Here is a 25,635-nt window from a genome sequence, read left to right on the forward strand (position 1 = left end):
CTGTTGGGACATCCTGCATGCTCACCGGACTTGAACCCAATTGAAAATGTTTGGGAATTGATGATGACAGATGCTTATCGAAATGGCAAATTCAACAAAAAATGAACTTCGTGAAGCCATCTTCAGAAACTTGTGCAGAATCCCCTGCACATGCATGGAAACCCTTTTTGTAGCATGTCCCAAAGAATTTTTGAAGTCATCAGAAGCAGTGGAGGTAGAACTCATTATTAAGTTTGATTATTGAATGTCTTCATACACTTTTTGTACAATTTAATAGAATTTTTGTCTCTGGTCTTATAATTTTGATCATGTGTAAAAAGCCTCATTTAATATAAATGTAAATTTTAAAAATAAATCTTTGGTATGTAGCTTTTGTGTCCATAAACTTTTAGATTGTAGTTTTGGTAACCTTAAGTCGGAAGCGTTTAAAATATATATATATATGCGCGTATATATATGCACGTATATATACGTATGTATATATGTATCTTAAACATCAAGTGGCAAGCACAAGTACCCGATACTGAAGTCTTTGTGAGAGCATGTTTCTCTAGTGCTGAGACCCTTTTAATCAGATCTCACATGCGTTGGGCTGGCTACCTGTTTCGAATGAAAGGTTGTAGGGTGACAAAACAATTTTTACGGGGAGCTGGAAAATGGCAAGCGCCCTCAACACAAGCCTACGAAGAGGTTCAGGGACTCTACAAAGAATAATTTGAAAGTTTTACAAATCGAGATTGACACATGGGAAGAACTTACTCCGGAAGGGCTGAAGTGGCGAAAGCTTGTACGTGAAAGTTGTGATGCTCTAGAGAAAAGAAAGCAGGCCCACAGCAATTTTAATCGAGAGATTCGCAAAGGTTTTATTGATAGTTTGAACCATGACACACAGAGCTGAAAATGCAACACTTGAGAACGACTGCTTTTGTTGTGTGCGTATGTGTGTGTAATAGTTTGCTCATATCATTTATAAGAAAGGGTTAATTTGAGCTAATAGTGTTCAAGTTCTTCGGGGTTTTTTTTCGTCATTTATTTTTCCTATCTTTTTTAGCTTACTGCTGTACACATATTCTTTTCTTATTTATTTAAGACATTTAATTATTTACTCAATGGCCTTCACATAGAGGTTCTGCTGCTTCTACTAGTACTACTACTACTCCCTAACTATTCCATTCTTCTGGCCTAATCCCGCCTCATGCACCCTTTCTTCGATTATCTAAACTGTTCAATGTACATCAATAATATTAAGATCTGTGTGAGGCAGATATGTAAAGAGAATAGAACATGTAATGCACTGGCTCACTCATGCAACTCAGAATAGACTGCATATATAAGGAAAATGTGAGTGAATAATCAATTAATTAAAAATAACTACATCTAAAATATATCTATTTATACTATCTCTCTTTCTCCCCCCCTCTCTCTCTTTATATATATATATATATAATATATATATATATATATACATATATATATACATATATATATAATAATTTTATTTATACAAACATTAATGGCTACATATGTGCATACATGTTTCTGTAATCACCCACGTTGGGGGATTACGTCTTCAGGCCAAGAATTACCGTCGAAAGTCAATTCTTGGTCTGAAGACGTAATCCCCCAACGTGGGTGATTACAGAAACATGTATGCACATATGTAGCCATTAATGTTTGTATAAATAAAATTAATATACCTGCTCTGTTCACTCATTGAGCACTATTTTGGTAGACACATGTTGTTTCATTGGATGTACTTCTAGGAAACTAAACTCTACTGGCTACATATATATATATATATATATATTTATATATATATATATATATATATATATAAAGCTACGAATTAAGTAGTTTTAATATGTATCGTGCTATATCCTTTTGCATACAGTATACTTTTCTAATATTAAGTTTGATAGATGTTTTATATTTAATTTTATTACTCTTTTTTAAAGAATGGGAAAGAGAAAGGGAGAAAAGAGGGATGGAAAAAATGATAAATATATAATACAAAAAGAGTGATAATTAAACAACATACAGTGAGAAAGCATCACACATTGATTTGGTACGAATTGGTCAGTGTGAGTTAATTGCAAATTCTAACGAATTAAATCTTAATAGATTTAACTGGATTAAAAACATACCTTAATCCTAGAAATAAGGAATATTTGAGCATGTTTTGTCTGATTGCAATATATAAGGGGAAAATGACTTATAGAAACAAACGTTGATTAATTCAACATTAGTAGGGTTATAGAAGATAGATGTAAGAGATTTGCCAACTACGGAACATAAGTAAAATACCAAGTTTACTAACTGAGCGTTTGTAAATCAAATTGGAGATGTTAAATTTTACGGCTTTTCAATTATCTTAGATCAAAAGGGAAAGTTAATTATACATTTTATTCTTATTGTTATCGGAGAAATCTTATTGAATTTTGCGTTAAGGTTGTTTATCACATTTCCATTACCATATATATATATATATATATATATATATATATATATATATATATATATATATATTTAAACTTCTTCAGTTTTATACGAATTGGCATCTTTTCGCCGTTTTATTTTTTGTCTCGTTCTCTTCAGACAGCGCCATTACTGTCATGGCTGAAACATAATTAAACGTCATTTAACTGGTAAGGCAACTGTTACCAAGCAACCAATCTTGAATGCAGAGAAACATTACATTTAATTATGTTTAAATTTATTATTTATTTTAACAACTGAAAATAGATATTCAGCATATGTTCGAAATAATATCTTGTTCATCTTCATAGACATGGGCGCACAAACTTCGCACCCAAATCTATAGCCTGTAAGTAAGCTCTTCGTGAATAAATGCGGATACGTTGATATATCCGTAGTCAGGGGGTAGAACTGCTGACTGTCATCACGACGGTTCTAGGTTCGATCCTCGGCTTGGGATAGGTGTTAGTCTAGCGGCACTGATGAGTTGTGAAACAACGAAACAGAACTGTATGTCGATGACTAAAATATATTTTATAAAGCCTCCTTCTTGGGTTGAGCACTATCGTAAATAATCTCACTCGCTACTTAATTTAGCTGAAAAAATGTGAAGCTCGCGGTTTGTTTACAAACAAACGTTTGAGCACTTTACGAGTGGCGGACGGATGTTTATTTAAATAGACATTCGGACAGATTAGTTGCAGCCACCGCTTTCGTAGTCAGGGGGTAGAACTGCCGACTGTCATCACGACGGTTCTAGGTTCGATCCTCGGCTTGGGATAGGTGTTAGTCTAGCGGCACTGATGAGTTGTGAAACAACGAAACAGTACTGTATGTCGATGACTAAAATATATTTTATATATATATATATAAGTTTGTATAAATGCGTATGTTTGTGTGTATATATCGTGCATACGGATAAATCGAAGTGAATGCGCAACCCTTGGGATTGCAACAATCGATTAGAAGTCGAGACATCTTAATCTGTTTATCTTGCTGGTAATTATTAACGATCATATACTATTGGGTAAAAACATAACAAAATAGATTTTGTACCAATTAGGAAACTATCTAAAAACAAAAATACATAATAAATATAATCATAAAATGTTTCATGAAGATAGTGAATATTTATATATACAGGTTATTGGATGACCCCCCCCCTGTTTATCTTCTTTCTTTATCTCCTTCTTTTCTTTCTCTCCCCTCTCTACTTATTTCTCTCTATCCCCCTTCTCCCTTACTTTCTCTAAATTAATCGACATTAGAAAACCTGTTAATCGGCCGATTATCCATGGCTGATTAATCGGTAATTGGTAATCGGCTAATTTCCTTACCAGTGTTTCCTTACTTGATTTATTCAAAGCCTTTGATACGGTCTGACATGAAAGTCATATATATATATATATATATATATATATATATATATATATATATATATATATATATATATATGATTAGTTTTTTTTGAAAAAGAAATCCAGCAGCGTGCACAATTAAAAGGAAAATCCGAAATATAAGAGCGTATTTATATTTTGTATTTTGTGTACAGAAAGTTGTTAGCTGAGACGAGTCATTGATACCGTCAGTTTGATATGAATATCTTAAACGGTCCTAACTATCGGGCTTGAAACCGACGGTACCAATGACTTGTCTCATCTAACAACTTTCTGTACACAAAATACAATATATATATATATATATATATATATATATATATATACTCCTATAAATTCGTTTTTCTTTTGTGTGTATTGATATTCATATTAAAACCCCTCTTTTCTATTTAAAAAGAAAATACTATGTTCTTATACATGGGTCATAGAATTGCATTTACTAGCAAAAGATCTAGCTGATTTGCGTATTCTTTTAAACATTAATTTAAATTAATTCCCTATTAGTTTTATCGGTTTTCTTATGGGATGATCATCTTTAGTTAACTATTACGTGTAATTATATTCATGCAGATATTCTACATGATTTCTTGCATAATATTTGCGTAAAAAGTGTGCAGTAAACACAAACTTGTTTCCATATATATTTATCTATACGTATATATTTTTGTTTAATCTATAAAAGTGAACGTGTCTGTGTGTGTGTCTGTCTGTGTATATTTTCCAACGCAATAACGCTGTCAATTTTTAGTCTACAGACTCGAAATTTGATATACAGCGTACTGAGTTTTGGGAAAATCTTTGTAATCCGGTTTCTGCCAGAAATTTTGCTATTAAGAGATCAAAGTTCGACAATTTGACCTTTGAGAATTCTACCAAACTCCTCCAACAATTTTGGGTCTAAACGCTTGAAATTTTAGATATAGGTTCTTTGGAGATGGATCTTACTTAATAACTTGATTTGAGCCCAAAACAATAAATATTAATGGGTCATAATAGGGGTCAAAGTTTTTTTTTAAAATGACCTTTTTTGTTTTTGTTTTTGTTTGTTTGTTTTTTGCTCAGCATATACCTCCAAACACCCGGGCAACGCCGAGCAACCATGGTAGTATATATATAAAATGAACGTGTCTGTTTGTCTGTCTGACTGTATGTCTGTCTGAGTGTCTGTGTACATTTCCCAGCGCAATAACGCTGTCAATTGTTAGTCTACAGACTCGAAATTTGATATACAGGGTACTGAGATGTGGGAAAACTATGTGATCGGTTTTCGGCCAGACATTTGGCTGTTAAGGGGTCAAAGTTCAACGATTTAACCTCTGGGAACTCTACCAAACTCCTCCGGCAATAATTTGGGGTCTAAACACTTGAAATTTTAGATATACGTTCCTTGGATAAATTAAACTTAACTTGATTTGAGCCCAAGACAATAAATATTAAGGGGCATAATAGGGGTAAAAGTTTTAAAAATTTGACCTTTTTTTCTTTTTTTTTTTTTTTTTTTGCTCAGCATACACCTCCAAACACCCGGACAACGCCGGGCATCCATGCTAGTACATATACAAAGATACGTTTGATAATCGACGTGTACTTGATAATGAAAAGTGGCTGTTCGTTAAACTACATAAAACAATAACGTCGTTTTATTCTTGATGTTGTAATAATTAACGTTCTAAAAATCATTAAATTGAAATTTCATTATTAAAAACAATAAATAAAAGATAAAAAATAAAAACTCCTTTGCATTGGGGAATAGAAAAAGAAATTAGTTAAATACTATAAGTAAAATAAATAAATAAATAAATAAATAAATTATAATTAAAATAATTTAAAATGCCAAACTAATAATCTAATTAAGTAATGATATTACATTTGCATAATTATATCCTCTGTTTAAATAAATTATAAAAATATATAAATGCGTGAATAAAATCCATTAAGGACCGACAATATTTTTCAAGAAATATGTTATAAATATTTACATTGAATTATTCGTCTTTTGAGTACATATAACGAAAATTTATATATATATGACTTACTGACTAGATGGGTTTTTTTATATGACTTACTGACTAGATGGTTTTTTAACGAATGATAAAAAGTAATTTTTTGTATAGTTTTAAAGGTTAAAAACTTCAAAGACTATATATATATATATATATATATATATATATATAATTTTCGTTACAAAATAATAATATATATCGTTTTATATATATATATATATATATATATATATATATATATTTATACAGGAATAAACAAATAATAAACAGATATAGCAATATACGACATAATCACGTTGACACAGCGGTTCCTGATAGATCACCGAAGTTAAACAACGTTGATCCTGATTACTATTTGGGACTTCCAGCTGCCATATAAGTCCTCTCCGCTTATCTCGGCATTGTTTCCAGTCGTCCTGGACTTCTCCTTGCCACGGCACTCAATCAGTTCCGATTCAGGAAAGGTGTAGTTGTAGATTGTGCAACCGTTACTTCACAATTACACGCGAGGTGCCCGTACAGCGGGTATCCTTTCGATACTGAACGGAGACATTGAGAGGAGAGATATCTCACGAAAATTTTCCTATGATTTCTAAGTAGGTTCACACGTTTGCCTGAATTAGGTATGGTTCGAATGGATCCCAGGACACAACCCTTCTATACATTATCTCCTCCGTCGAGAAGTGCGATTCGTTTATTTCCAGTCGCCTGTGCTGCCTCTACCGGGGAAGTGCAATGTGCCCGTTCATGTTTATTTCAGTGCCCTTACAGCATGCACCCAGTTAACTTTTACAAGGTTATAGATCCCATCATCTTGACACAACTTTTTCTCTGATTCTAATAATTTAACCGGATATCATCGGGCGATTCAATAGACACATTTTATTTTAGTATATATAATTTCACGCTTCCATAAAAAAAATACGTACGGCCCCACATTTTAAGAAACTTCCTATTAAAAGGTGCTTTCATTCTCCTAGTCTAGTTGCAGTTTTGAACTGCACTCTTCATTTAATCGACTAGGATTTTCAAATTTCACGTTGCATGAAACGTATTACGAAGTAGTTATATTGTTCCTTGGTTCCTCGGCGAGGGATTGAACTCATAATCTGAGTATCGTTTAAATAACATTTTCGCAATTACAAGCAATGATTATTTGATGGACGGTGGAGGGTGACTTACATTGTATGCATTTTAGAGGCTTTATTCTCTTCATGAGATATGAATGATTACAGTGAGTATGACTAATTCTTATTTATCCTAATTTCCTCCATACTCGGTCTTTTTTGTCCTGGTTGTCATTCTTCGATGATAGACATGAGAGACAGGTGGAGGATATTTGTTATCTTACTATTTTTGAATCGAGAAATGGTTTTGGGTGAGACAAGCACAGATGATATAGTAATAGCAACAAGAGTGTATTTCGTTATTGATGTAAGCCTGAAGTTACCTGCATCATGAACTCATACAGTGCTATCTTACGATGTGAGATAACCCTCTCAGGGGGCAGTCTCGTAACGTAATACTGTAGGATCAGCTAGAGTAGAAGTAGAACGCAGCGCGTACGATTACCTATAATAGAAACCACCAGATAATAAGCTCCGCTTACCCTTTATCCTATACTTGTAAACTTTTGGTTAATATATCTTTCTTGGGCCTAATCCGTGTTCCGTGTTTTCCTTGCGTGGTTCCAACATTGGGTCCACATTAATTGTGCATGTTTTGTATCAAGTCTTTAGCGACTTGGCAAACGCGCTGACACATTCAACATAAATGCATTCTGGATAATTCTTGGTAAAATTGTTTGCTCGCTTTATTTTGTGACTGCGATCAAGCATCGCGAGCATGAGGATGTGAAGAAATCACAAGTTTACTTCAGCGATCAGTTGTCTAATGAAATCTCTACAATGACGTAAAACAGGTTGATACTCCTGCTCCTTTGTTTCTCTCTATTGTATTTTCTGCCTTGTTTCTACACACTTTCCATGATTGAAATTGGTGTTTTTATTTGCTATTTATTTTCATTGTAGGCGCGCGAGTGAGAGTCAATCCATACACACCCATGTAAAACATTCATAATATACATCGTCTAACTACAACAACTACCAATAAGTTCCCTTTCTACCTAAAACATCTATGAGCAAAGTTTATCTCACAGAATTACCCGTCTGTTGAACAAAATATCGCAGGACCGTTTCTCAACTGACTACAACATTGTTATTCTTAAGTTGAATGTGAACAAATTTCTGTTAAGAAGGTTTTCTTAAATGATCGGATTTTACCAAACTTCCACCACAATATTATCTCTACGTCCATCTGACATTAATTAACCTTTATCCTCGAGTGGCTCCTAGGCATTATGTAGTAACTCTTCATAAAATAGGACGGTCGAAGAAGTTTTCAACTTAATGCAAACAAAACCGTTATCTGATCAAAGTTTCTGTATACAGAGGGCGTTGACATCTTGACATGCATGGAAATTGACACGCGATACATCGTGAGTCGTTTAAGGCGTATAGTATTATAATCAGCCTCATAAAGACTAAAGCAATATATGCTCCTGCATCTGGTGAACCGTACACAGAAATTAATATCTTAGTTCATGGCATAAGATTTGAGTAGTTAACAAGTTTGTTTAGCTGGGCAGAACACTGTCAAGAGATGGTTTCTTGAATGCTAAAGTTAGTGTGGCTGTTGCTTGACTAATTAGAAATTATTGGTTTCCCTTAATATTTCTAACTATGCTAAAGTGCATGTGTCAATGGCGTGTCTTCAGACTGCTTTTCTATAGTTCTCTAAATTGTGAAGTCTTTTTCGCAGATATAAAACTGCTTGAGCGTGTTTATCTAAACTATTTAAGATGCATACCCAATCATTAAGTGGTAGACAAGAATTTCTTACACCGAGATATTTGTTAGGGCAGAATCTTGTAATATGCTATCATACGCGCTGAAAAGAAAACATGGTTTGCGTGAAGTATAATAAATGTTTATAGTAATTATTCTCCGTTGGACTATCTCTTGGAAAGTTTTCGGAAAAGAGTATGAAAATAATATTAGGTAGTGCCTCTAAATCAAGAGGTTTGATGTGAACAAATGGGAGGAACAGAACGAATATATAAAAACAATTGTATGGTATTAGAAGAACATCTATTTGAATATGAGCGAGTAAAACGTCATCGGCATGCTAATGAAAAATAAGAAACTCATATTCTATTGCAAATAATAATAAATATAAAGTTAAAAACCCACCAATAAACAAGAAGAGTGATGATCACAATCTAGTCGTAAATATCAAAACCTGAAAGTATAAATAATATCATTTTGTACTTCTCACGGGGTTGGTTGTGTTAATCATCTGAAAATCATGAAATAGAAACCAGCCTAAACATTTTCGAGAGTTAGATGACTTTTGCGATGCGTTATAAAGTCTGTAAAACTAACTCCTGACTTTAAAAAAACAACTTATGACTGTACAGAGAAGACATATCTTAAAAGACAATTCTATGAATCCTGTGGACTGCAGATAGCCTAAACAGCGAGTCACGAGGTAGTCAAGGATGGCAAAAAGCGTAATGAGTCTGTAATGATCTACTGGGATGTAACCCACCATCATATTTAATGATAACGGAATATTCTTTTCATTCTTTTGACTCTCAAATATATATATCCGACACAGTATGACACGATCAATCAACTGAGAACCACATCAGTCTACATAAAACATATAAGATATTAATGGATATATACTCAAGAGTCAAAACAACGAAAAGAATATGCTGTTGTCACAGCTCTAGTAATGATAGCGGACATGTCAAAAAGTAAGCATGCCAATAAACTATATTTTTTCTAATCCGTTCTCTTGTAATTTAAGATTTTTTTCTTTTTCTTTTTTTTAAGCCTCTTCATTCATTCACCATGTCAAGCATCGTTTCCTTCTTTTCTAAAATCCCTCGTCTGTCCACTATTTCATTAATCACTTTCCCTCGTTTTAGTCGCGTGCAAGCGACTCTATAAGTCACTCCGTCGGTCGGTCGGTTGGTCTGTCGGTCTGTCCGTAACACTTTTGTGCTTGTTCTTAGCTTTTTACGCTTTTCTTGGCCTTTTGGCCAAGATAAAAGTGTAGTATCTGTTCTTACTACATGCTGTATGTTTGTAACTTTGTGATATAAAGTGGGGGATCACTTTTCTGTATTAATTTAATGTAAAATGATCACCCACTTTACAACCAGTCAGTCTCAATGCCATTCAATTCATTCTCCATATCATTTAAGTTGTTTTTGAAGGATTCCAGCTATTTTTAAACATTCAAGTCATTCTTAAGGTCATTCAATTCATCCTTAAGTTCATTCAAGTCATTCAAAGTCATTTACTTTTTATTTAAGTCATTTCAGCCCATTTTTCGGTCATTTTAGTTTATCTTTAAGAATTCCATGTCAATCCTACATTCACGCATTCATTCATTACACGAGAGCACGCGACTAATGGCTATCGGCCTTTTTAAAAAAAAAGACGTTCCTCTCACTCTACCTGCTGCAATGGCTTTCCTTTAATCGACGAGTTATTTCGCTATTTTCTATCTCGCTGAGTCATCAGTCGCTCTCTTGCTTTGTCGCCTGTTTTCTGTGCATATGTTTTGAAGACTTTCTAGACAATCGAGAGGCTGGCCTCATTATATTGTCTTGCGGCTTTCTATTCGTTTTTCGCTTTGATTCAAGATGACTTTCCTGTCGAGCATTTATACCCCTGTTTGATGTGAGAACGGCCGCCGCGACAAATGTCTGCAGATTCACTCGGTTTTGAAAGAATAGAGACTGAGATGTCGTCATATGGTGCCACAACTAAATTATTACAAAACATTTAAAACGCCAAAAACAATCCTTGAACAACACACGCAATAAAATTCACGCAGAGGAGCTCATGCGTACTAAATTTTTAGTAGACAAATAACTGCGTATGCATATATATTACTCTTTTATGTATATAGACGTATAAAATTGTAAGATAGTAGAATATGTTACACACACACACATACACACACACACACACACACACATATATATATATATATATATATATATATATATATATATATATATATATATAACAAAAGTACTCGTCGTTGACTGGGTTGAAAAAACAGCCTACAGAAAATGGACTCTGATTTATGAAAGTATGATAGGTTATAAAAAGGGAAAGGGTTGTAAAGAGATAGCTTCGAATTTGGGGGTATCAAAATCAAAGCAAAATATGATGAAAGTAAAAATAAAATAGATAAACCCCATAAGTTATTATACCATACCTGTTCACACTGAAACACTTATCACAATATTCTGTGGATCTATATTTTAAAAAAACCTTGTTAAACTTTGTGATATATTTCCATTCTATGGTGCTCAGGTGCGAACGAACACCCCATAATTTTATTATGCCATATTTCTTCAAACTAAAACATAATTATCAAAGTATACTTACGCAGATAGATATGAAAAGTCTTTATTAATGTTTGTGCCTATTTTCATTCTATGGGGGCCAGGCGCGAACGCAGACCCCACAATTTTATTATACCATCCCTATTTAAGTTAAAACATACTTATCAAAGTATTATTATATACATCTATATCAAAAACACTTGTAAACGTTTTTTTTTATTTTTAAATGTTTTATTTCCATACTTTGTGGACCAGGCGCGTACGCAGACCCCACAATTTTAATGAATCATCATTATGCCAGATCAAACATACCCATTCCTGTGTCTCGATACATCTTCTATCATTATATGTGATCAGTTTTCTATAATAGGCAACCATATAGGAGCCTATTCGTGACCAGACACACACAGACGTTCGGCTATATATATATATATATATATATATATATATATATATATATATATATATATATATATATATATATATATGGTATGGAACGATGAACGTGTCGTCTTATAGAAAACCACACTACGACTTGATTTTAAAACTTTTATTGAAAAAAATAAATTAAGGTTACTTGACTATGTAGTAACGTTGACATCTATTCAATGTAGCCGCCTTCAGCTTCAATTACCGTCTCGATACAGGTCCAGAACTGGAAGCACGCCTTTTCCACAAGCACCGGCGGGAGCTCGGCGAATACTCTTCGGATGGCGGAGATACGGCTGGCTTTGGTGTTGTCGGAGGTCATGTTGGTGATGTTCTCGACGTATGACCAAACGGAGTAGTCCAGCGGATTCAGGTCGGAGGAGGAGGGTTAGCAGTGAGAGAAGGATACAAAGGTGTAGCACTTCTTCCGAAGCCAAGCCTGGGTCTCTTTGTACTGGTGGGCCGGCTCCGAGTCATGCTGCCACACCTAGAGTTATCAAGCGACCACCTAGTTGCACTAGAGGATCACCACACTCATCAGCACATCAAAGTACACTTTGGTGTTAACTTTCAAGTCGACATCGAAGATGTGAGGTGGCATGATGTGGCCCTTACTTGAAATTACACCAAAGATCATAACCGTAGCCGGAAACTTTGTATTCATTGCTCTGTGCATGTCCCTGTTATGCATTGTAAAGGTGCTGGCAATTGTCTTATTTTCATGGATCGGTAGAGAGTATGAATTGTACAGCGGCGCATCGCCGATCTCGCTCGTTGAACATTGGGTCACTTTCAGACATGCTAAAAGGCTCCTATTGCTCTTGTGATTTGGACACAACTGACCAACTGGTAGATCGTCTGCAACATAAAAAAACAAGTTTTCATCAAACGGAAATGGAATCATGTCGTCTATTCTAGAGCGACATATTTATCATTCCACCCTGTATAATGTTCAGTATTTACTTTACCAAGGACCAATACGTTAATCGCACGTAGTAATAGTAGTAGTAATGTGAAAATGTACCTTTATATATCTTTCAGATAGTTTGCCAGAATATATATATATATATATATATATATATATATATACTGCTGATCAAAAATTTAAGACCACTTAAAAATCTTTCAAATAAACTAAAAAACCTTTTTTTAAGGATAGAGTTTAAACTCTTCCGACTTAAGGTTACCAATACTACAATCTAAATATTGTTTAACATAACGTTATTAATACTATAATATAAAAGGTTATGGAAACAGAAAGTAACATTCCAAAGATTTATTTTTTAAATTTACATTTTTATTAAATTAGGCTTTTTACACTTGATCAAAATTATAAGACCAGAGACAAAAATTCTATTAAATTGTACAAAAAGTGTATGAAAACATTCAACAATCAATCTTAATAATGAGTTCTACCTCCACTGCTTTTGATGACTTCAAAAATTCTTTGGGGAATTCTACAAATAAGGGTTTCCATAAACATGACTGCAAACAATGCAGATAATGCACTATCCACACACGATTTCAATCGACCTGCACATCTTTTAAGACTGATTCTCTCTCCCACGCCGTAAGTGTATCAAAAATGCTCTCATCTTTCTCGCATGCGTTTATTTAGCGTAAAAAATAGATCTCGTTCTTACGTCTTTACTAAAATCTGACAAAAGCCGCATTCAACGCGTTTACCGATATTATTTCTGACTTTCTGCTGGTGTATGTTATTGAACTCACGAATCTTCCTGTCGGACTTGGGACTCTGAAAATCATTTTGAACTGAACCCTTTATTTAATTCACGGGGCTTGTATGGTCTCGTTCCGTAAGTCATGATTGCGATAAATCCTTAAATAATTCGCAATATTATCTCTAAAGATGAAATCTTTATTCTCCAGAAGATACTCATTTAAAACTGAATTGTACTTAGTATTTTATCCTTTACACCACAGATCCGAACTTATTTTTCAGCTTCTCAATGAATTCATCTCCTCTTACAGAACTTACAGAACTTACAAAAAAATGTAATGATAAAAAAATCCATGTTTACATTCCTTATTTTGATCTTGATCAAAATTCGTTACGTGATTTTAGAAACTCTTTCAAATCTAACGCTAAAGCTTAAGGGAACTTCAAAAGGAACTGAAATTCAGGGAATATTACTTAATTGGAGTCTCAGTACTAAACAAAATCCAATATAAATATATTTGAATTTTCAAATGGTTTGTGCTGCGTATATTATGCCGCGTAAAAACCATTTAAAATACATGAAGTAAAATATTTACAGGAATTTTATTACTTCATGTCTAATGCATATTGTTAAAATTCAACAAAAATGAAATGTATCCAAATTTTCACAAAGAGCTTCAACACTCTTCTTATTCTGTGTCCATGAACCTAATAAAATATAAACCTTTTTACACAAGATTAATTATCATTCAAATACAGTAGTGTTTGAATATATGGTTAAGTAGCAGTTTTAGTCATTTAAAACTGCTTTAAAGCTTCGCTGTTCACTCATTTTTCGGCCACATTTCAAACAATTATTACAGTTCATAGATCACTTTCTCAGCTATATTGTGAAAAACCATTTTCAATTTTTGTTCAGTAAAATAAAAGTTATGATGAATTTGCTGGTGTTCAGAATCGTAAAAATATGTAAGGAGGTGAGTGACGCTTTTTATGACTGGTTTCCATAGCAACCATGTCGCTTCAGCGATTACTGTTGCTACTAATTCACTGCTCTCTCGAAAAGAGAAGTAACACATGAAACAAAGAGAATGATCGTGTGAAAGGGAGATAATTGGGGGATTTTATCGAAACCATACAAGTGCCGTATATGTTGATGGGGGCAAAAAATAAGACTGAAATTAAAGAAAGTACAAGGGAATTTACTGGAAGCCTGGAAAAATCATGGATTACAATAGAAAAATGCGAGCATGAAAAGTAATGTGGTTAAGCTTAAACATAGAAAAGTAAAGGACTGATTGTTAAAACTGAAAAAGAAAAGGACAAGATATTCTAGTAAAAATTATAGTAAATTTATAACTTAAAATATTGTAGCATTAGGAATTATTTTTTTTAATTCAATTTCTAACATAATATAGTCAATTCTTAATGCTGCAATATTTTAAGTTATAAATTTATTATATTTTTACTAGAATACCTTGTCCTTTTCTTTCCCAGTTTTAACAACTAATTCTTTACTTTTCCATAAACGTTATTATTTTTGCACCAACCTAATAAATGCCGAAAATTCTTTGGGAGAAACCACATATTTGTATAATAAATATACTTTCTTTTTGTGATTTATTTTATTTTAAATTTCTCTGCCTATAAAAAAAACTATGAAACGGTTCATCAGATGATGACTGTGAGTCTAGACATGCTTTGGAGATTGTCTCATCATCACCACTAGCCATGAGGATTCAGCAGTATCTCACGATAATTGCAGCTTTTGTTATAAATCTTTAGAATAACCCATAAAAATACATATGTATTACTTTTATGAAGAGAACGAGAGTAAATAAAAAGACGACAGAAAGGGACAGGTGTGAGGACTGATAATTATACATCACAATAATACACCAATAAAAAAACGTTATTATACCGAAAACAACAGAAAGATTATTGCAAACGAGCACTTCATTAATATAAACATTCCTTAGTGACTCTTCGTTACGTTTTATCTCTTGAAACAAACGAACGATTAACTCAGAGATGGGAACGTTTCCATTCCTTAGATTAATAATTTTGCTTGCAATTTTAGTATTCAAATGTTATTTCGGATGAATTAATCGAATGTACGTTCATATCGGTATATGCGTATATAATTTCCCTCGAGAACATCTATTTCCATCTTTCTGTTAGTAACATTCAAATGCGGCTCGTAGAAACTATGGGAAGAAACGCAATAAAAACACAAATAATTGTTTTAAACATATATGTGTGATCGTTTATGCATATTCATGTTTATTATTATAAACATGAATATACATAAACGATCACACATATATGTATGTATATATATGTGTGCACACATATATGTGTGTACACATGTATATATTTATATATAAACTAACATAAAAAACACTAACCTAGATTTAAAACAGATCAATAAGCTAAATATCCAGGCTAAATAGAGCACACACAAAGGAACAGGTCAACCAGAGGTCAAATAGGCCTTTGTCCGATAAATGCATTCTCATTGGCTGATAGGAAGGGCACGGCGGATACTAGTAAGCTGATTGACTAACTAAAATTTCAATAGAAGAGGAGCATATAAAAACGACAAACAACCACAGAATTCGCGCATAAGCCTGAAGAATCCTAAAGTGGATGAAACGCGGAATATTCAGTGTAGCTTAATCGCCATATACATTTTATAACTTACTATATATATATATATATATATATATATATATATATATATATATATATATATATATATATATATATAATTATGCTTTGGAAGTGTGCAAAGCATATTTGATACTACGGATATCGGCCTATATAGCTATGATAAAAGACTCCAACAAAGTCAAGGGGGATAACTTTAAGAAAATCATATACAAGGAAATGAAAAAATTAGGCCTAAAAGTAGACATACTAGCTAACATATAAATAACAAACCTCCCGGACGCCACGTTAAATTTAAATAAATAAACATATGAACCCTACTTAAAAGATAACGCTAATCCAATATGCGTAAACCCCAAGTCCAATCACCCACCATCAATTATAAGACAGATTCCTAACTCGATCGTTAGTAGACTCAGCAATAACTCAAGCGAGGAAAATGTATTTAACAGATCAATCAATATATACGAAACAGCCCTAAAATATAGTGGATACAAAAATATTGCTATCAAATAAAAGCAACCAAACACCAATAAAAATAAACTTGAAAATAGAAGGAAAAGAAATATAATCTGGTATACAGCGCAATATAATCAAATGTTAAAAACAAAACTTGGCAAAAAATGTGTAGATCTCATCGAAAAGCACTTCCCCGTAACCAATTTCTTACACAAAATTTTCAATAAAAATAGCCTAAAGTTATTCTACAGCAGCTGCAAAAATTTAGAGATGATAATTAAAGCACATAACAAGATATTAAATAAAAGTAATGAAAACAACAACAAAATAAACAATAAAAGTGGGCATCATGACAAAAAAAACTAACATAAACAACACATATGTAACTCGTAGAAATAATAATAATAATAATAATAATAATAATAATAATAATAATAATAATAATAATAAACCAACTCCGGACAACGACAACCATAGTAGAAATAAAAATAAAAATACTAATAATGAACAAGATAAAAGCAACTGGAGATCTCGCACACTTTGCCCACTTAAAAATAAATGTATAACCGAAAGCGTAGTTTACCAGGCCACAATATTTGCGACAGAAACCCCGATTAACAAGAAATATTACGTAGGTATGACTTCCTTAGATTTCAAAACCCTATATTATGACCACAAAAGTACGTTCAAAAAAAAAACGCCGGATCAAAACAACACTAGCAAACAAATACTGGGAACTCAAAGAAATCCGACGTTCGCCAGTAGTCGAATGAAAAATAATAAGACAAGCAAACACATGTAGAGACCTAGACGATCCATGTAGATTATGCCTTCATGAAAAATTTGCTATCCTATACTTTTAAGAACCTTAACATCTATTAAACTGCAGGAGAGAAATAGCGAACAACTGTGTAGAAAGGATAAACTTTACTCTAGGATAGCGATACAAAATAATTTTTAAATTAACAATAACAATAGAAAATAAATAAATAAAATAAACGTACATATACATAAATTACCATACATATATATGTGATATATATACAGATATATATATATATATCATATGTATTATATATATATGTATATATATAAACTAACATAATAATAAAAAAACACATTTAACTACACTTAGGTTTAAAATAGGTCAAATCATTAGATATCTACACCCCCACTAAAAAAGCACATACATAGGAAGGAGTGAACCCAAGGTCAACTGAGCCTTTGTCCTGTAAGTGCCTGCCCATTGGCTGATTAGGAAGGGAGCGGTGGAAATTAGGAATCTGATTGGCTAACTAAAAACTCAATAGAATGTGCGTATATAAAAAGGTGAGACAACCATGTCTTCACATAAGCCTGACGAATCCGAGCGTATATTCTGTGTAGCTTAATTGCCATATATATTTTTATAACTTACTATATGCATATATATATATATATATATATATATATATATATATATATATATATATATATATACTAGCATTTCAGTCCGGCGTTGCCCGGGTGTTTTGATGTGTATTTTTGGCAAAAAAAAATAAGCAAACACAGTAGGAAGGCAGGCTCGAACCCGTACCGCAAAGGAGGAAAAGAACGGCGTAAAACCTAACGTTTATGCTGTCACGACCACGGCCAAACCGGACAGTTTTTAAAAGTAAGACTAGACAATCTAAAGGAGAGGATAACTTTCAAAAATATCGGCGAAAAAGTGAATCCCCCCCTGTAGAAAAGTGCCAATTGAAGGGGAAGATATTAATGTTTTTAGCTAATTTTTCGATAGTTGTCGTATGAAAGGTTGAACTTTAAAACGATACTGATCTTGGTAAAATCCGTCGCCTCTATTGAAAGTTTAAGGCAGACATGCAAACAGACATACATACATACATACTTTTATATATTGGTAACTAAAAATTTTCGACCCAAACTGATGAAAAAGCTTGCCCTATCTCTGAATACCCTTTATCTAAAATTTCAAATATTTAGACCAGAAATTGTTTAAGTAATTTGGAAGAGAGGTCAATTTTTTAAACTTTGACCCCTATTATGACCCCTTAAAATTTATTGTTTTTGGCTCAAATCATGTTATTAAGTTAGATACATATCCAAGAAACCTATATCTAAAATTTCAAGTGCGTAGACCCAAAATTGTGGGACGATTTTGGTAGAGTTCTCGAAGGTCAAATCGTTGAACTTTGACCCCTTAATCGCCAAATTCTGGCCAAAAACCGATCACATCGATTTTCCCAAATTTCAGTACCCTGTATATCAAATTTCGAGCCTGTAGACTAAAAATTGACAGAGTTATTGCGTAGGGAAATGTACACAGACACACAGATACACACACACACATACAGAGACACTTTATTATATATAAGTGAACGTGTCTGTGTGCGTGTGTCTGTGTACATTTACCTACGCAATAACTATGTCAATATTTAGTCTACAGACTCGAAATTTGATATACAGGGTATTGAGATTTGGAAAAATCTTTGTGATCGATATTCGGCCAGAAATTTGGCTGTTAAGGTTTCAAAGTTATACAATGTAACCTTGGAGAACTCTACCAAACTCCTCCGATAATTTTGGGTCTAAACACTTAGAATTTTAGATATAGGTTTCTTGGACATGGATCTAACTTAATAATTGGATTGCAGCCCAAAACAATAACTTTTAAGGAGTCATAATAGGGGTCAAAGTTTAAAAAAATTGACCGCTTTTTTTTTTTTTTTTTTTTGCTCAACCTCCAAACACCCGGACAACGCCGGGCTGAAATGCTAGTATATATATATATATATATATATATATATATATATATATATATATATATATATATATATAAGAATTCTATTAACTTTCCCACATAATGAACATTAAAAGCCTTTAAGATTAATACCTTGTTTATTTATTAATATCTGAGTTTACAATATGCATCAGCCTAGGAGTTGACGGTCAGAGTAATCTGTTTAAGTTTCAAAATTTACTATAACTATAAATGACATGAAACAGCAAATTAAAAAAATACTTGACTGCACATAAACGCACATATGTACATAATAATTTACGTCCGTCAGAACGACGAAGATCATCAACGTGATTATGCCGTTGATTAATATATACACACATTGTCAGATGTAAACACTGACTGCTACACGAACAGACATACAAGCACACAGACAGATATGCACAGAAAGCGACAAAAAGGGCACTTGCATAGCCTCAAAATGGCGGACCCACCGTAACAGACGTAAACAAACAAAAACACAGACAGATACACACGCCCCTTTCGTCTTCATTTATTTAATTTCCTACAAGAGCAGCGCAAGATAAAAAGTCAGTTTTAATGTAGGGAAATCCAGCGCCCCCAAAACGGACACTCTGGATTAGGAGTAAAAGCAAAATCCCTGTCTCTAGAAGAATTTTTTTTCCGTGGGGAACAGAAAAAAATGAAATGTATTACCAGAATAGATATCCGTGCTTAAAATTATATAAAAATTCTTCTTTTTTTCTCAGAACTGCTTGTCTGTGAAACTAATTTCTAACCAATTTCCACCATGACCAATTATCACGGTGTTGTCTCACCTCACACTCATCAACTCTTATCCTTGAGCGGTAACGCTATAGTAAAAAAAAAAAAGATACTAAACTTTGATTATATAAAAAGGCACGTCTATTAAGTCCTAATTAATTATTCTTGTTTGTTTTTATTTTCAGTACGGAAAATACTCATATCTCAATTCATGTATTCAATAAATAATAGTTAATTCAATTCATTTATTCACTAAATAATAGTTAATTAATGAAATGTTCTTTTTTTCAAAATCGATATGCAAATATCAGGAAGTTTCATCAAATGTCTTGCTAGCTTGCCAGGTGCAATATATTTCCACCAATAGTGGCAGTGAAGAGGCACTTCCAAAGCAAACTCAATTCACAACGTTCCCTGGTTTTATGTGGCATTAATAGATCACGACTGTTGAGGAAGACGAGCGTTGCAGGGTCTATTGCCCCACTCGTCTAGCGGGCGATCTGTTTTCTAGAAAATCTTTAAAAAGCACAGACACATTTAGATTACTCGTGAGCCTTTTCTGACGTTACTGCATGAGAGGTGACGATGGGCTAGGCTTAACGACACGGATTGACGACCTGAGTGTTCCAAGTTCGAATCCAGTTCGTGCCACAAAAATCAGTTTCACTTAGAATGTTGGCAACCATCTTGTGGTCCCCCTTGTAAGTAATCGATACATTTCTAGAAAACAATTCTGTCTAGAAATGTATCGGGAAAACCTAAGCCAACAATAGAATTATCTATTCTAGAGCAATGGCTTTTGACATATCTAAGGCATCCTTCTTTTCTAGAGTCATAGCTTTTTACATATCCACGGCTTTTGATAGGGTATGATATAAAGGTCTATTTCACAAGATTATGTTATGGAATACTTTGAAATGTCCTCCCAATTATTAAATCCCTTTTCTCTGATAGACTTATAAGTGTAGTTGTCGATGGGCAGAAATCAAAGGCTCATGGTATCAATGCTGGTGCCCTCAACTCTCTTGTTGTTCTTCATCAATCTCCCAAATCATATTCTTAGATCATACGAAGACACTTATGCCAATAACACTACAATATATGGACACACTTTAAATGGCCGTAATGGTCAAGATTTTTTTCTGGTTCTCTCTCTTCTGATGTTAAGAACGTGGTACAATGATGAAAAATGTGCCTGGTTAATTTTAATGCATCTAGATCTAAGCTTCTCCTTTTTCATCATAACCGTTCTGACCTCAATTGAAATGAATGGCTCTTGTCTTGGAGAAGCACCATGTCTTGATGCGTTTCTCAGACTGACCTGATCTGAAATGGAACACACACATAAAATCTGTTGTCAAGATCGCAGGAAAAAATGCTTGGATCATTCTGCCGCTCCAGTAGGTATCTCATTGCGGATGCAATCTTTTATCTGTATAAGAGCTAAGTATGTCATAAAATTGAGTACTGTTGCCACATCTGGGCAGAAACTGCTTGGTGCGCCTTATCTTGCCTTCAAAACCGGCTTCGAAACCTAGTAGGCATACTCTTTTCTCTTCCCTGAAACCCCTTTTCTATAAAAGAGACGCTGCGAACCTGTCTCTGCTTTATCGTTATTTTCATGAGTGCTCGCCTGAGCATCAATATATGGTCCCCTTTGCCAAACTTTCGCAAAAAATATTCGACTAGCTACAACCAATATCAAAACTTTCCTCCACTCTTCCATCCGTCTAAATCCTAACACAAATTCCATGAACAAAGCTTCTTTCCTAGAACTGCCTGCTTGTGGAACAGGCTTCACGGCTGATTACAATATGGTAGCCTTCAAGTCTAATGTAAACAAGTTCTTGTTGAGCCGTCCCCTTAAATAATCCAAACTCTACACAATCTACACTATTAGCAATTACTACACTACCACCTTACATTCATTAACCCTTATCCTCGAGCGACTTCGGGCCTTGACAAGTGATGACTCCTCTGTAAAAAAAATTATATACAATGATGATGATGCATGTTACGGATTAGTTGCTGATTCTGCTATTGAGGATTCGTAATACAGTGAACCAAGCATAAATAGCCAAAACCAATAAGTAAACTTTATCATAAGTTATATTTCTATTTCTCTTCGACAATAGAATAACTCTATTAGAAAAACCAGATCACTAAATTCATATCTCTATATATAAACCAAAAATTCTCTCTTGCAAATGGATAACTTCCGTTTACAAAAGGTTTTTATAGCTTAAAGACACCACTGCTTACGTAGGTGCCTTCGAGGGTTATTTCCCAACTCTCTCTCTCTCTCTCTCTCTCTCTCTCTCTCTCTCTCTCTCTCTCTCTCTATCTATCTATATCTACTTCTTTGTTTTTACTACTTCCAAAGATCTGTTCAACTTGTTTTCCTTCAGGAAATTTGCTGCTTCCAAAGTCAATATCTCTTTGCCCTACAGTCGAATACGAGAACATCAGAATTAATTTATTCTAAATTTCTCCTCCAACTGTCCACCTGCGCCGATAGACATCCATTGTGAGTTTCTATTGCTCGGGCCAGAGGCGCCCCTTGAGATTATCTCCCCTTGTCTCTTTATTTTCTTAATTACACCAGACGTTCATTTGCTCCTAGGCATTTGTGCTCACAAGTTACTTGTCACTTCTTTGTTATGTCTCTCGTTCCATCCTCTCTTTCTTCTTTATAGCTTTTCCTTCTTTTCTGACTTTCTTCCTTTTGCCTCTTTTTTTTATTTTTTATTTTTTATTTTTTTTTCTTCCTTTCTCCTAATTTCAGTTTCTTAGCATTTAACAAATTGGATTTGGTATCTTTTGAACTCGTGTAATTATCGTAAGAGTTTATTTGTAGAAATACTAGCGGGACCTGTGGAGATTCCACAGCGGCATCTTTTATGTGTAATATATTGCTTCTGAGTATACTGTGAGTGTTCAGCGTGAAAAGACCCCGCGAGGTGATTGTAGCCCTTCTCTAAAAATTGTAAATTTATTTATCTAAGTAATCTGGTATATGTAGTGCCAGAATATATCTGCTTATCACGGTTTATCTCCAATATCTTAATAGGAGTTTGTGACATATTTCCATTGTATGGACGCCCAGCACAAACGGAAGCCCCCACGATGTCATCATACTGTCTTTAGACAGAACAGATACTATCCTTGGATCCTAGCCAGAAGATCAATAATATATATCTTGTTTTCACGTACGGCCCAAAAGCGATATCATTTATTTCTATTTTATTTTTATTTTTTACATTGTGTCTTTATTAAAAAGAGAGGAGTATGTTAAAGGCCCTACGGTATATATAGATAGGGAACCTGTCTACGCTAGAGGAGGGTTTACAGCCATAATCTTCATACTTACGTTATTCCCATTTCTTAAAGAAAATATTCAGCGAACGTATCGTCGGTAAGGCCGTGTGTAGGTTTATTTTGTTAAATAACAAATAGCCATTTTGTTTTGGGAAAGTGTATTTTCGCATTGCAAGCATCTGTTATTTTTAATCAATATAACCATATTTTATTGTCACAGTCAGTTTTATGACCTGATATGATCTAGGATCGGAAGATGATTGCATTTATGTGGTCATTTGTCATGTCGTATTTATTATCATTATATTTACGTTAATTATTCTTGACTACATAATCTGAAATATTATTATGCTTAAAAAGGCGGGTTGTGTATCTGCCAGGCAAAATGAAAAAGGTAATTTATCTCCCTTTCACGGCGGAATAATGTGGTACTATTTTCAAGAAGTAGGATTGAAGAGCTAGCGTTCTGGTAGAAGAGAAAATCTGGCCTGCAAAATTTGCTTGGGCAATCTCGTCGGCATTCCCCCGTAGTGGCGCCTCAAGCAATTAGCAATAAACTAACCCTTTCTCATAGAGAGGTAAAGTTCGAGAGGTTGGACCTTCTGGAATTGCACAGGACGAAGAACATAGCGCAGTTAACAACCATTTCAGAAATGACCTAGGTTCCGTTGGTTTGTTACCGAGGAAAAATCGTAATAGAAAATAGAAGATATATAACAAGGTCATCACTAGGGCTGTGACAACAGCATATTCTTTTCATTGTTTTGACTCTCGAGTATATATCCGTTAACATCTTATATGTTTTTATATGGACAGATATGGTTCTCTGTTGATTAAGTGTGTCTAACTGTGTCGGATATATACCCGAGAGTCAAAAGAATGAAGACAATATTTTGTTGCCACAGCCCTAGTAATCACTGATATCATAGTCCCACAAATGTCAACATATCAGTTGATCCTCCTCCCAACACGAGCATTGATTTAATTCTAGGGAATAGTACATGCAAAAGAAGACGCGCTCTAATATATGAGTAATTCTGTATGCTCAGGTGGAGATTGATTCATGTCATTCCGAAAATTAGAAGTGATAGTGATTTTACAGTTTGACAAAAATTAAACAATAAATACCAAATTCGTAGTCCATGCATTTTTACTGTTATATAATTCTTACATAGGATTAGGTAGTCATAGATTTTATTATGGGCAGAAAACGTGCTTCAAATGATTTTGAGTTCCGCTTCTACAGCAACTTCTCTATAAGCATCACCATTGGAGATCAGTACAATCTAACATAACGAATCAAAAATAGCGATCGATAACGGCCGCAGAGACATCATTATCCAACAATCTCGAAAGCGGTGATATGCCGTAAAACATACAGGAAAATTAAAAACTTCTATAAGAAACCATGCAAGAAATGTGTTTTTTTCTTTTGTTTAGCAAGAACTGGTGCGAACCGAATACGTTCTACGGTTGCATTTAAGACGCGATAAGATTAGCATATTATTATTATTATTATTATTATTATTATTATTATTATTATTATTATTATTATTTTCATCACCATCATCATCATGATAATAATAATAATAATAATAATAATAATAATAATAATAAATCCTGCCTCTGATACTAGGGGGTCATAAATGATAATCGTGAATTCTTGTGTTATATGAAGCAAGTTCTGCTTCTCCGGAAAACAATGCATTGGTTTAAAGATTGGTGCAGTTTTTCGAGACTTAATTTTTCGCTTGAAAGCAAGAGTTTTGTTTTATGCGATGCTGATTTTAAAGGTTGGCTTCCCTTGTTAAAACGCTGCAAGGAATCGCTGTCTTCGATTTGCATGACTACATTTGTTTTGTATTTCTGATCATTGAATGACGTGGTACTTAGGAATATTTTTACATCAGTGGAAATATGTGTATGTGTGTGCGCATGCGCGGGTATGTGTGGTGTGTGTGTGAGAAAGAGAGAGAGATAAGAATTCAACAACGAGTCAGGCATAATATTATTTTATACTGAATAATCGCTGGATTATAGTTTATGATATTTTGATAGACCAACCAATCGGAATTAACCGAAACCAATAATCGGATCCCAAAACAATGTTGCTTCTTCGATGGTCAAATTAGATTTAGATTACTGCTGCATATCCTTTGGGAACAGTATGCGTTTGAAGTAAAGTGTGCAGGTGCTTTTACAACTTCAACTGCTTATCTGAGATGCTTTACGGAAGCTGAATTGCG

General features: G+C 33.8%; 1 protein-coding gene and 1 pseudogene across 1 annotated transcript in view; both read left to right on the plus strand.

The window, feature by feature from the left end:
* The window catches only part of LOC145241391 (voltage-dependent calcium channel type A subunit alpha-1-like), a 1,447,749-nt gene that overhangs the window by 466,521 nt on the left and 955,593 nt on the right, over nucleotides 1-25,635 (plus strand). The gene's annotated exons all lie outside the window — the stretch shown is intronic.
* On the plus strand, nucleotides 9,963-10,096 carry LOC145241844 (U2 spliceosomal RNA; annotated as a pseudogene).

This window comes from Euprymna scolopes, chromosome 20 (genome assembly GCF_053919585.1).
Source record: "Euprymna scolopes isolate OS-2025 chromosome 20, ASM5391958v1, whole genome shotgun sequence".
Classification (NCBI taxonomy): domain Eukaryota; kingdom Metazoa; phylum Mollusca; class Cephalopoda; order Sepiida; family Sepiolidae; genus Euprymna; species Euprymna scolopes.